This window comes from Lytechinus variegatus, chromosome 1, assembly GCF_018143015.1.
Source record: "Lytechinus variegatus isolate NC3 chromosome 1, Lvar_3.0, whole genome shotgun sequence".
In the NCBI taxonomy this organism is placed as follows: Eukaryota; Metazoa; Echinodermata; class Echinoidea; order Temnopleuroida; family Toxopneustidae; genus Lytechinus; species Lytechinus variegatus.
This window is the reverse complement of record NC_054740.1, coordinates 65,172,826-65,186,840: the sequence shown is the minus strand read 5'-3', so window position 1 is coordinate 65,186,840 and position 14,015 is coordinate 65,172,826. Positions and strand designations below refer to the sequence as shown.

Below are 14,015 nucleotides of genomic sequence, written 5' to 3'. Positions count from 1 at the left end.
CCAAGAGTTTGTCTGGAAATAATTACCGGCTGGAATAGTCACATCGCAAACGAAGATGGTATTGATCCTGCAAAAGTAAGTTCATGGTCTACAACTCACAGGAGTGTGATAACTTTAATAGCAGGCAAGGGGTTAAATTCAGATTCCTTACCAAAACTATCCCACTAAAGCAAGCAAGTAATCGCAGAGATTCTATGCTGCATTAAACATCATTAATGTTACTACTAAGGCAGGAAGTTGAATAAGACCAGATTCCACAGCCCCCTCCCTGCAGTCATGCCAGTGCATCCAAAATTAGGGCATGCCCCCATTACTACAAATCATCTGGGACTTCTAAACTACCTGGATCAGAATCTATTATTATCATCGCAAAATGCGAGCAATTATTATTCATCATCACTTTTATCAAAATGTGAGGTACTACATTTATTTTCTACATTAATCCTTGATTGCTATTATTTAGACCTCAGATAGAAATAAGATGTGATGAGGCCCCATGCAACATGTTAAGAGGCCAAAGCAAATTGTATCTTTCATTCTGAACAATTTCTTGTTCTTTATTTTAACCATTCAAGGACACAAATGAAGTGAAGCCTTCTGAAAGGAACTGAGCCAAAGCTGAAGTCTGTACTTTTTCCCCATGTTCTGCTATACTTAATCGCATTAAAATAGCAAGGACGATGCACACTTCAGGGTTTTTTAAATCATGCAAATGTAAGTATTATTGTACTGTACAGCAAAGGTTTTCTTCTTCTCTGACTCAGATGTACAAAAGTATGCATTTCATTATCACTTTTCTGGCCAAATATCAAGATATCCCAATGCTCAGAGGTTTTAAACTTATGTCATAGATCTTCCGCCCCGTTTAAATACAAAATTACCAGTGCTTAACACGGTGCAAAAATAGCATCATTAATCTTCTCTATCCATGTGCAATTTGAAATTTGGCAAGTTCAAACCTCAAATCTATGACTATTTTTACGAACCTTCACAAAACAAATGGCTGTGTATCATCCATTATGGATTTTTTTTTTGTAAAGAAATTCCAGTTTGAAGACAGATGTATAATGAGGACCCTGGTAAACAAAGTAATGATGATTAAAAAGTATACATTCTTCATTCCTTTTGAAATAAGTCGATGTAGAGAACATACATGTACAATGATCGAAGTCATGGCAATGCTATATACCTACCGTGTATCAATTTCCAAATTTAATTAGTTGTTGTAAAACCACTAACAATTTGTTGCAAGTATGATGTTGCTCAAGTTAATATAATAGCAAAGGCAAAAGCAAGAATACGTAAATTTGCCCTTAAGAAATCCTCAATAAGAGGGATAATAAATTAACCTCTTCATACATGCAGGCATTTTTATTAATTAATGTTGAGCATTCATCACATATTAACCAATGAGATATTGAACTTTGCCTGTGAGACTCTGAGAGCCTGTCTTTTATTGTAAGTTTTGGTAAATCACCTACCAGTATCAAGGTGTTGGACATTATTCCAGTTAGGTTTACGTTTATGACTGTTTGTCCAATGCTATTGGGGCATGGATTATATGAAATGAAAATCTCTATCAAAGGAAGAAAATGCAAATTTCCATGATATTTTTGTGTGTGCTACCCTGACCAAAACATTTTTTTTTTCATTTTGAAGTGAAACTATTTTTCTAGCATGGAAATGTCAAGATACATTGTACATGTATAATCAGAATTTGCAATCTTCTGATAAATGCACTCTCTACAGTACATTTGGGCAGTTCCACAGTGACGGAGTGACATTCAGAAACAAGTTTTTAGCATTCAAACAAAGATATCACCCATATTAATATAGTTATTTGCAAAGAAATGGTACCTGACAGTAGTTGCTGAAACCCACTTTCCAAAATAATAACATTTTGATCCACTGAATTAATGAGATATGAATATTCATAAGCATGGTTACGGAGTGACGTAAATTGGACATGCATATTTGAGGAGAAAACATATTGCTCAAACTCTGTGAACTTCAAATGGCTACCACAATGTTGAGTTATTGATTGAACTCTATGTTGTTCCATCTTTAATATGCTGCATTACATCAAAAACTTGTTTATTTTTTCATTAATTACAACTTAAAACATACTTTCTTTTGATATGATGTAAAATGATAACCTTTAGATTATCCAAAAGAATTTTTTTACAAAACAAGCAATAGTTTTCTGTGAAATTTAAATCAAGTAAAAAGCAATATATGTACATGTAGTCCCATGTATAGAATTTTTGCATGGTTTGGATTCTCCTATAAGGAGATGCATACGAAAAAAAAATTGTGGCTAATTATGTTCCCCTTTTGTATTCATGAAGTACCATATGAGTTTTGTTAGAAAAATGTGATAAAGATTTGAAATAGGGCCAATATAAATTTTTGGAAAATGTCCACATTTGCTTGGAATTGCCCGTTTGTATTTGTGTTCACACGCTTCAAAAACTCATAATAGAAAAGGTGCAAAATATTCTCAAATGCAAAATTGGAGTTTTAACCCTAAGAAATATAATGTGCAACAATCAGCATCACTATCAACAACAAGGGCTAGTAACTTCTATTACGGTATTGTTCTATAAGATTGAAATGTTAGATGACTCCAATATCATTCATATTAATTATTAACCCTATCTAGGCCGGGGTATTTTGGGAGTTCATATGGCCGGGGGGGCCCTCCCAGGCCCCCCCCCCCTGAGATATCGGCCGTCGATCGCGCGATCGCGCCGAATATTAGCACGCAGGTTGTCTGGGATATAATCTACAAACTTGTGTAGTAATTTAATTCATACAAATCTTTAATACGTAATTATGCTAATTTATGCATAATTAGTATGCGAAATCATACTTTTTCCTCTAACTCCATAAATAAGGCTCCAAATGTTCTAATTTTTGGCATAGAACCTCTTTGTGATGTTCTTAGCAAGTGTACATGAAAAAATTGTGATATCAGATCAATTTCTTATGTATTATATTGTTTTTGCAATTTCTTATGTATTTCTTTGTTTTTTGGACCTTTTGTTTTTCATTGTTTTTTTAATGAAATTTGTTGGGGACTCTTCTTAGATCATAAACAGCATAAAAAAATACATTTAGGCCAGAAAAACTAAAAATAATCATACATTTATGATTTTTGGTTGAAAACACAATTTACATTGACTTTGTACACGAAATCACGTTTTTGAGCAATTCTTGGTCTGACATGCACTTACATAACGTTGCATAATTTCGGAACCGCCTACCCGGGTGACGCAAAATTGGTCTCAAAAGTTGCGCAAGACTTGAAAGTAAATAAGTCTGCGAGCAGCGAGGTCAAAAAATTTTGCGCGGCGAAAATATTGTGCGACTCGTTGAGGGGGGGCCTCCAAGGCCCCCCCCCCCAGGCCTAGACAGGGTTAAACTGCAGACAGACCTTTCATCACCATGACTAATTGTTTTTGATTTGTTTTCAATAAGCCAGTTCGTAGTTCCTTTCTGCGCATGATCAAAATATTCTACGCATGATCAGAGGAAGGTCATTTGTACTAAAGTGACATGGTGGTTTAAAATCTAATGAGATAAGCACCAACTTTGATGTCTTGATTATTCATATATTCTTTTGAATTGTAGTTTTCATTTACATCCACAAAAACAGCAATGCGTCCACGAACGAGTGGTATTTCACAGTTTGCCAAGTACATTGTGCAACATGCTATGATCTGCATTCAAAGTAGGAATGCAACAAATACCTTCATAAAGTGTTCATTGGTGTGCTATTCTAGTCACCTGGTCTATTCAATCTCTTCATCCTGCTATGTAAGGCAAGCTTACGTAATATCTTGCTTTGAAATCTGCCTATCATAATGAAAGAAATGAAAGGTCATTTGACCAAATTTGTCCATGAAGTAACTACGAACTGGTCTATTATGATGGAGCATCAAGACCATTTTAAAAAACAAATATTTAGAAAAAAAAAGTTGGCAATCAATTCTCTTTCATCTTCTCTTTCATACAGTATATGTATGGTCAATGAAATTCTCAGAAGATAAACTGAGCATCTCTTCACAATTATTTATGTCCAGTCATCTGTCTCTTTTTATTTAAGGTTACAAACTCCAATATCTTATGAAATCATTAACAAGAACTGGACTGATCCCTCTAGTACCAATACAGGAAGTTGTTCATTACCCAGTGATGGTGAATGCCAAGTCTACCGGCCCATGTCAGTCATGGAGCGTTATCTGAGCTGAAAGATTTCAGTTGAATTTAAAAGAATGCCAATTACATGAAGAAATTACACTATATTCACTGTTGCGCAAAGTGTAGTGCTCATAGGTGTCAACAACTGTGAAGATGCTTCTGTACACTACACTAAGGATTGCTACAATCATAGAAGTCATTGTGCAGCAGAATTTTACATACATGTAGGACTGAAGCAGAACTTTAATAGTTAAAGGACAAGTCCACCCCAACAAAAACTTGATTTGAATAAAAAGAGAAAAATTCAACAAGCATAACACTGAAAATTTCATCAAAATCGGATGTAAAATAAGTTATGACATTTCAAAATTTCGCTTCATTTCACAAAAACAGTTATATGAACGAGCCAACTACATCCAAATGAGAGAGTTGATGATGTCATTCACTCACTATTTTTTGTTTTTTATTATTTGAAATATGAAATATTTCGATTTTCTCGTCATTGTCATGTGAAATGAAGTTTCATTCCTCCCTGAACACGTGGAATTCCATAATTTTAACATTTTGTGCTTCAGGCAAGGAGGTCCTAATCGTCAAATTCGTAAAAATTGAAATATTGTATAATTCAAACAATAAAAAAACAAAAGAAATAGTGAGTGACATCATCAACTCTCTCATTTGGATGTAACTGGCTCGTTCATATTAAACTATTATATTAAAAATAAGCGAAACTTTGAAATGTCATAACTTTCTTATTTTACATCCGATTTTGATGAAATTTCCAGTGTTATGCTTATTGAATTTTTCTCTTTTTATTCAAATAAAGTTTTTGCTGGGGTGGACTTGTCCTTTAAAGAGCTTTTCTTTTATGAAGAAAAATGCTTTCAAATTTGGTAAGAAAGACTATTCCCTAAAGTAAAAGCAAATATCTCAAAGAGTTCCATACTGAAGAATTTCAAAATATAATTGGAGAAAGCGCAACCAGAGTGACAGTGAAATGGCAATACAATGGCATACATGTAACTGGGGTGGGGTGCAACTGCTTCTTTGATCATTGAAAAATAACCTCAAAAGAAGTAGAGAAAGAAATTAAGAGAAAAGTGGTGGGTGCCCCCATCCCTTCCCTCATCCCCCCCCCCCCCTTCCATCCACTTCAGCACCTGACATGATAATTCGCAGGTACATAATTTGCAGGTAAATAAAATCTTCAGATTTTTCATGCCCCCCTGCCTGCATTGAAAAGCATTTGTCATGATTACAGAGTCCTCTGGTAGTGAAAATAACAGTGTATGTTAATATGCAACTTGATATTTTTCTTTCTTATTCTTCTTCTATTTTAAAAAGAATAAAACAGGTACACACATAGTTACCAAGAATGTGTGTTCCAATTTCATTAACGCTGCTGAGTGAATGCCTTACTCACAGACATAGATGCCACCTCCGCAACCTTGAATATTGTTTTGTAAAATGATAAAGAAAAACATGGTTAAGAAGTGTACAAGTACATTAAGTTCATTTCTCATCTCAATTCCTCATCAGCTGAGAATTGTATTCATGAACTAAGAAGAAACTACGCTCCACCTAACATCACTTTCTTTCGAGTCGACAGCATGATTCTCAAATAATTCACTCTTCGCCACCCATTTCCCATCTAATCTACAATACATGTGGATGCAACATTACACACCATTCAAGAATGATACATTCGCACCATTGAATTTCGCTATTAAAGGGGAAGTTCACCCTGAAGAAAACTTTGCTGTAAAAATAGCAGAAAAAATAGTAAAAAATATTGGTGAAGGTTTAAGGAAAATCCGTTAAAGAGTAAGAAAGTTATTAGAGTTCAAAATTTTGGATTTGTGACGTCATAAACGAGCAGCTGTCCCATGTGTTATGTGATATAAAATGTATGAATTTCAAATTTTGTATGGTTCCTGATGACTTAATTTTGTTTTCTATTCATGATCGGGTGTGAAATGATTTGTCTATTGACATACAAAAGGTACAGTGAAAACCATTTTCAATTTTCTGAGAAAATGACATTTCGTTGATTTTTTACCATTCGCTATGTAGGAACGCTGCTCGCATATGACTTCACAAATCAAATAATTGAAATTCTAATAACTTTTTAATTATTTGATAAATTTTTCTCAAACCTTCGGCAATATTTTTTTATTATTTTTTCTGCTATTTTTACAATAAACTTTTTGTCAGGGTGAACTTCCCTTTTAACAAATAAATGAGAACCATGATGAAACAAAGATGCTTGGTAATGTGCGGGCACACAGCAACTGATGGAACCGTAACCGCAATATATGATAATTACTAACCATATATATTAACAATTCATGAGTGTAATCTAGCAATACCCATGAGTGTAATTTAGCAATACCAGTTTCCCTATTTGCCTCACCACAGAGTCAATGCCCCCATGGTGGCCACAACTGTAACAAAGATATCATCATACACTACATGTACATTGTAACAAATCAGCACTGATGTGGCGAAGTTAGGAGCTAAAAAATATCTTCCATGATAAAAGGAGTCTTAACAAATATTCATTCTACAGTGGCTTTTTTGGAGATTTTGATTTTCAAAAATCTCATGCATTCTTAAGGGTAAAAAAATCAAAGCTACATGGAATTGCTTGTTCAACAGTACTGTAATCAATTGATGACATCTTACAATCACAAAATACATACATTATCCGTGTGATCGTGTGACTGTGAGATAATATCATATTCCTCTACATATCAACGTTTTGAAGAGAAGAAAAGAAGCGATTCATTCCTTCCTTTTATGGTTTATTCATTGATTCATGCACTTGTTCATTTGTTGTTTTTTTCCATTCAAAAATGAGACATCAATTTCGTATTTGTAGATTAAATGAAAGTTGCGCAAAAACAAACATGTATTGATAATCAGGCCTTATAGTCACTACTTATGTGCAGGGTTATGTGAGTCAATAATGAACGGACATTGAATAAAAAAGTGAATCCATGTACTTCATTGTATCATGCATAACGAAAATAGATACTGACTTTTATTTTTTATTTTTTTGGGGGGGAGAAGGAATCTCAAATATTCATTCATGGGTTAATCAAATTCATGCTATTCAGAAGAAATACTGGTAGACTCGGTCTCAAATAACCCTCTATCTACTTGCAGTTACATGTAACATTGAGAACATGAGATAAATTGTAAAACAAAAAAGGCATGCATCAAATCAATACAAGACAAAACATACTTGCAATGGTCCAATTTTGCTGTTGGCATTAGTCAGAAAATTTCCCATCTTACCAAGTACTAACTGTATAAACATGGCTGACATTATAATCTTTTACAAGTACATGTAATTATCAACAAAACTAACAATTGTCAAAAAGACACAACTGGCCCCACATGCTAATTAAAATGTTAATCTGTATTTGTGAGAATAATCATGCATTAAGATCATAAATGACTAACAATATCTACATATTTCTAACTCACCCAAAGGCATTGTACTTTATCAGTAACTGCCAATTGTTTTGCCAATACACAATTGTTAGTCGAAATTGTACTTGTCAAGAACTACATTGTAAATGTACAAGGTATCGGAAATACAGCACTATACATCAAGGAATTGCTTGCATTAAAGAGTAAATAGCAAGAAATCAATTGGAACTATACATGTACTTAATGCAGATATGTTTTTCAAAATTGCAAATTTTCCTTGTATTTGATAGACTAAGACCTCGGTCACATTTGCGCTACGACGGCCGTACGCCAAGTTGAAAACAGCCGTTTTATTCATTTTTTTTTTCAAACCACCTACATGTATATGTAGCTGGTGCAAAAGTTAAAACGGCTGTTGCGACTTGCCGAAGAGCCAATGCGACCGAGGTATAAGAAGCATTGTTACTGTAATAATTACTGTCAGATAAAACCGAACTTGTCTGAGTCCTCTCATGAGCCCCTCCCAAGTTAAATTTGAATATAAACAAGAAAACATGCAAACAGACACAAGAATGAGATTTACATGTAACTAGGTGATAAGTCGTGCATTTCTATTTGTTACACAGGTCTTGATAATGTAAGTAAATTCTCCAAAGACAAAATGACAACTTCAAAACAAGAGGGCAGCATTTCCCTATGAGGCTCTTCACAAAAAAAAAACATTTGTCAACAATTATTAAGGATTTGGTAGTTTTAGCAAGAACAAAAACAAAGCAAAAACTTTCCAATTTGACTCCATTAAGACTCAAATCTGGAAGAATTTGTTGACCTGTGCAGAAAGCAAGGAAATGTCGCCCTCTATGTTGAAATCTTGACTGCAATACTGTGGCGACTTACCAACATACAATACAAGTATACACTGTACAGGTATCGTAGCTGCAATTACAGTACATACAAAAACTCTTGAGATGTGGAGAAAGTGTACAAATCTAAACAGTGTGTATATACAGTAGGCAAGGAAGTGGATTTAAAAGAGGATAAGGAGAGGCCAAAATCAATTGGGATTAAAAGGAAAATAATATGGAATGGGACCAGAGGCCTGTGCTTATTCCATGATGAGTACTCACCGATAGACTTCTCCTACAATTTTGCATTTTGCCTGAGTTTAATGGGGTTTACGATGATGCGAAGGAAGGGGCATGAGAGAGGTTTCTGAACTAGTTTTTGCTATCTACTGTAATTCTGCAGCATGGTTGGAGAGTCTGTGAGAGGTAGTGAAACAAAAAATATCAACAAACGAAACAATGTCAACAAAGATGGAAAAAAGAGGGTGCATGGTTTCAAATCCATGGTGAACTTAGAAAACAAAAAAACAAAACAATTTTAAACAAATGAACAATTCAATTCTCTGCAACTTAAGAAGATGGACACCTTTTCTAATTCTACAGACTAAAATCAATGTGAAGTACATGTACACATTCAATACATGTAGCATAAATAAAGCACAGTTTATCCAGTTGCCTATTCAATGGCGTACTTTAATATCTCTGTACATGTATGTTACTCTACTCTGGATATTCCACAGACTTCCAAAAATAACATGACAACAGTCACAAAACCTACATCTGTACAAGTCTCAGACTTTTGACGAGTAAAAATGTTATGCACATTTCTGAATCACCTATTTGAAATAGGATTTCATATGTCTATGTCAATTGGAAAATCAGCTTCAATTTAACAGCTTTCCCTATTTATTGAAGATTAAAATCATCATGGCTACAATTTTGTCTACAGATCTGTACTTATTTTTCATCTACCAATTCAATTTGAACAAATAGATGCTACACGCTATAAAGCGTGCATTCTACTTTAACAATTACCATTTTATGTATTAAATGAAATCAAATTGGTATAAAATGTAGAAAAAGTGTCCATCTATATGTTAAAATATCAGAGAGAGAAGCATTTCAGAAAGAAAAGTATTTGAAAAGAATGGCGTTGCCTTATATGTACATGAATGATAATTCATTTCATGAAGCAATAAGCATTGAGAAAATAAACACTTACATGTACACATCAAACTGCCACAAATTTCTTCTAACAACAAGAAAAATAAAAACTTCTCCTGGTAATCACAGAAAGAATCAGCACATTTAATGAAACCAAACAAATACTTCAATAATCACTCCCAATTCAGCATTTTCATGAGATCCATGCATCCCATTCACTGACACCAGAGTAAAACAATTATGGAGCTTTCACATGACTATAAACAGTAAGTGACAATCTGCTTCAAGATATTCTTAAATAGTGTACTTACATACCTTTAGTTGAAGTGTTATCATATCATATTCTACTGAGCTCTACAGAAAATTTCGCTTCCTACATGTACACTTTATATTTCCTCTCTGCTCTCTATTCTATGAACTTCATGCCTTTCCTGTTTACACTACAAGTATATTTCATGGCTACCCCCCCCCCCCATTTCCTTTCTTTTCAGTGTACATGTATCTCCTACATTGTAAACTCCTTTCCCAAACACATATTTTAATAACTCTTGAATCAATGAAAGATCTGGGCCCCATCTTATGAAGAGTTACGATTGATCTGATCAACAACTATGGAAGGCCAGCAACGTCAACACCTAAATTGCATGTTTTGTTCAAAATATTCTTACATTTATGTTTTCTTGAAAATTTAGTGTGCTTCTCTTTGTTTATAAAGGACGTTGTACAGGGTTTATGTGGCAGAAAATTATGACATTGATGGATTTCCATACAGTTGAAGTTGATCGGATCAATCGTAACTCTTTGTAAGACAGGGCCCTGGTTTACGCATTCAAGTTTGGATTACATGTACATGTATATTTTGTTTTGTATTCTTAGACCTACAGAGGGTGACTGAATTAATAAACAGCATGTACAGCATTGTATACATATTTTACATTCTTTAGAGTACCACTTGTTTTAGAACAAAGCCCAATAAAAGCAAAATCAATGTAAACATTCAACAAGAACTTGCAAATAAAATATAAAAACATGTGTGACTTTTGTTTGGTATGAGAATGCAAACATTTAAATGTTTTTACAAGCATGTGTATTATAGATTTCTGCATGGATATTTAAACTGCAATGTAACCAAAGACAAGCTTGTTGCTCTTTTGGAGTCTCCAAAATAAGTTTTCATGGTGGTTGTGCAGGCATTCATGGGAAAATGAACAATTGCAAAAACACAATCAATTACATTTGCTTCTTCGTGGGGGTCAATGGGAAAGTAGCACCAGCAAGTTTACATACATGAAAAAATAAAATATGCACATTGTATGTGTATGAGAGTGGCATGGCAGCAGGTTATAGCAAAAGATTTGACTAGCATGCGGATCACAATGGAAAGATATTTAACAGTTATTTTAGTCCCCATACATTTTAACATGGGTGTATAATGGTCAGGGGATGTCAAATACAGAGCAATGATATATTACTGTACAGAAAAGATATGTTGGCATACCGGTATTCATAGCTTCGGTTAATGATATGGTGGTCCTTTTATGTGTTTATAAATGGTGCAATGAATAACACATGATCAATAAGGCTACACGATTCATTCACATGCACAAAATTATGTGCTCTTTGAAACGCAAGTTTGATCGTTTTTAATAATTTTAATGTCTTATCACTTTCATCAAGCTACATTTTATTATTCAATTCACACTTCATGCAAGCCTACATGTACAGTATGTCTAACGATAAAAATACATTCGAATAGTAAAAATAGCATTAATTTGAAGTCAAACTTCATACTCTTTGAGGAATTTAACATTCAAATCCCTGCGATGCCCTTGATATATTATGAAATAATTTCAATTATTATCTTTGATCAATCATCTCTACTTACAAACTGAAAGGATAGCCATGAAATGTTGGGGTGGGGTAAATGTAGCCTTGGGCAATGTATGGCTATATTTATACGCATAAACTTGTCCATGAATCTTGCTAGAACTAATAGTATCCAAGCTTTGTCACAGCATTTATGCTCAGTGTACATTGCAGTCATCTTTTGTTTGACCACTAAGTGGCATATCCTACTTATACAATGTACATGTAATCAATAAGTAGGATACACAGGACAAAGACATTTCTTGTCTTAGTCAAGATTAATATGTCCATCAACCTTGCACAATAGACTTCAGCTATTGTTGAATACAAAATCATGGTCACTGTGTGCAACACAATAGCATATGAAGACTGTATAAATTTCCCCAATAGATGGCAGCACTTCAAACTGCCTACAAGTCTCAATAAAGCATGTTCAAAGACAATGACCAGTGCTGCGTGTTGCTCATGCATTGGCACGTGCCATGTGGCAAATCCTCATGAAATAATAACCACAAATTTTGCTGAAAAATAATACATGACTCTTGTAAAGAGAAAATAATGAACAATCCTCCAGGAATCGAAACACATCATCAGAGTTAAAAATAAGAGTAAAAAGTTAACAATTGCATTCAGAGGATGGATACTGTACTGTACATTTTCTTAGTCTTATTCTAATGACTTTTTTTTTCAATCAAGACACAAAAGCTTATACACTGAAAAATGAGAAAATATACTTTTGCCTGTGTATATGCTTCAAACCCAGAATTATGCTGAGCAAAATACCTGCCAAATTATAGAAAATATACATGAAATAAAAATAAATAACATCTATTAAAGCAGAAGATCATCTTTTGTGTTAAAACATCCCAGCTTATCATAACACTAATTTTAGAACAAACTACTCGATAAAACAAATATTATTAAAATCTTATTGCTTCCCTTTAAAATTTAATGAGTCACAGCCCATCAAAAATACAGGGTAATAAATATACAATATTCAATCAATGTATGCATTAATTTTAACACCTTTTCCATCATGTCCATTTCCATAGTCAAGGGCCTTTGATCATGACCCATTATGACATACATATAATCTCTTATATTGGACAGTTACACAGTTGGTTACACATCAATATTACTTCAAATTTATTTTTAATCAATCAATACATAAAATCATTATGGACACTCTTTAGCAGTAGAGGCGCATGGCTATTATGTGAGACTGTCTCCCATGTGGGAGATTATCTCCAATATATCTGAGACTTTTGTAAAGAAATTGGGTATTAAATTTCAGAGACAGCCTCCAGTTTGGGAGACCAATTTTCTGCAAAATTTGCTGCAAAAGGATAATAAATACTTTGGCGGCAAATGGTGATAAGCAATTCCTCATGAAAAATTACCCCTTTTCAGAGTCTACTTCAAAAATTTGCCATCTACTTTAATATGTTTTCAAAAGGATTTTTGTTGTCATCCACACACAAAGGAAATGGGCTTCTGACCTCATTCGTGTTGGTGTTGTTTCTTAGTCCTTTTGCGCCGCAAGTCTTCAAATGTGGGAGATCGTCTCCCATATTGGTCATGCGCCTCTACTTTTAACAGTTAAAGTATACAAAAAAAGGCAATATCAATTTTTTTTATATATTTTATTTTAATGTTGTTTTTCTTAAGGTTTTTTTTTCATAAAAGAAAGTGAAACAATTCAATGAACAAATCTTGAACTAATTATGATCATGAAAAAAAGACATGGTTATCCAACAAGGCAACATCACCAGCATAATTTCCAGTTTCACATTCACGATTCATCATTGTCATTGACATCATTTGAAAAATCCATTTTATCACCAGCAGACATGTCATTTGTCAACCCACACACAAAATAAACTAAAATAAAATGAAACACTGACGTAGATAATGCTGTGAGTGTACGTGTGATAACGACGTCATCGCATTAGGCACCACACGATTAACACTACAACCATATACCAGCTGATGGGAAGAAAGGGAATTCGTACCACGACGACCACGCTTTTCCTGTCCCATTCCGTATTGACCCAGCGTGTGTACGGAATACAAACACCGGCACCATCCGGCAACCGTATCGCAGTGTGCCGGTCGAAGACCAGTGGCAGTGGCGTAGTGGTTTCATCCATCTCATTTTGATATAAAAACACATTTCACATTCATAATAACGCATTTTGATTCATTACGTCTACTTACGACAAAATCTTGGGAGATGACGACGGTCAAAGACGTTTCACTTGATTTTGAAAACTTATTAAATTGCGTCTTTTTGTTTCGAGTTCAGTCGGCCAGCCGGTGATTTTGCAATGCGTACGTACAATCAACGCACGTTCAGGCAGTAATGATCCAGTATGCACGCTGCATTGTATAGGGTGCAGATTGCTGAATTGCGCTATGTATCCTATACTAATTTGTATAGAAGAATGGGATACTTACCGGCTTTTTTTGTCCTCACTTTTTTTATTTCAACAGTACAGT

General features: G+C 34.2%; 1 long non-coding RNA gene across 1 annotated transcript; it reads right to left on the bottom strand.

Moving 5' to 3' along the window:
- Positions 1-8,409: 8,409 nt before the first annotated feature.
- LOC121419926 lies at positions 8,410-13,861 on the bottom strand. The gene is made up of 3 exons (XR_005970664.1): positions 13,734-13,861; positions 8,769-8,903; positions 8,410-8,524 (listed from the first exon to the last, which is right to left on the bottom strand). It is a non-coding gene; the product is annotated as an uncharacterized LOC121419926 (long non-coding RNA).
- Between the last annotated feature and the right edge of the window lie 154 nt (positions 13,862-14,015).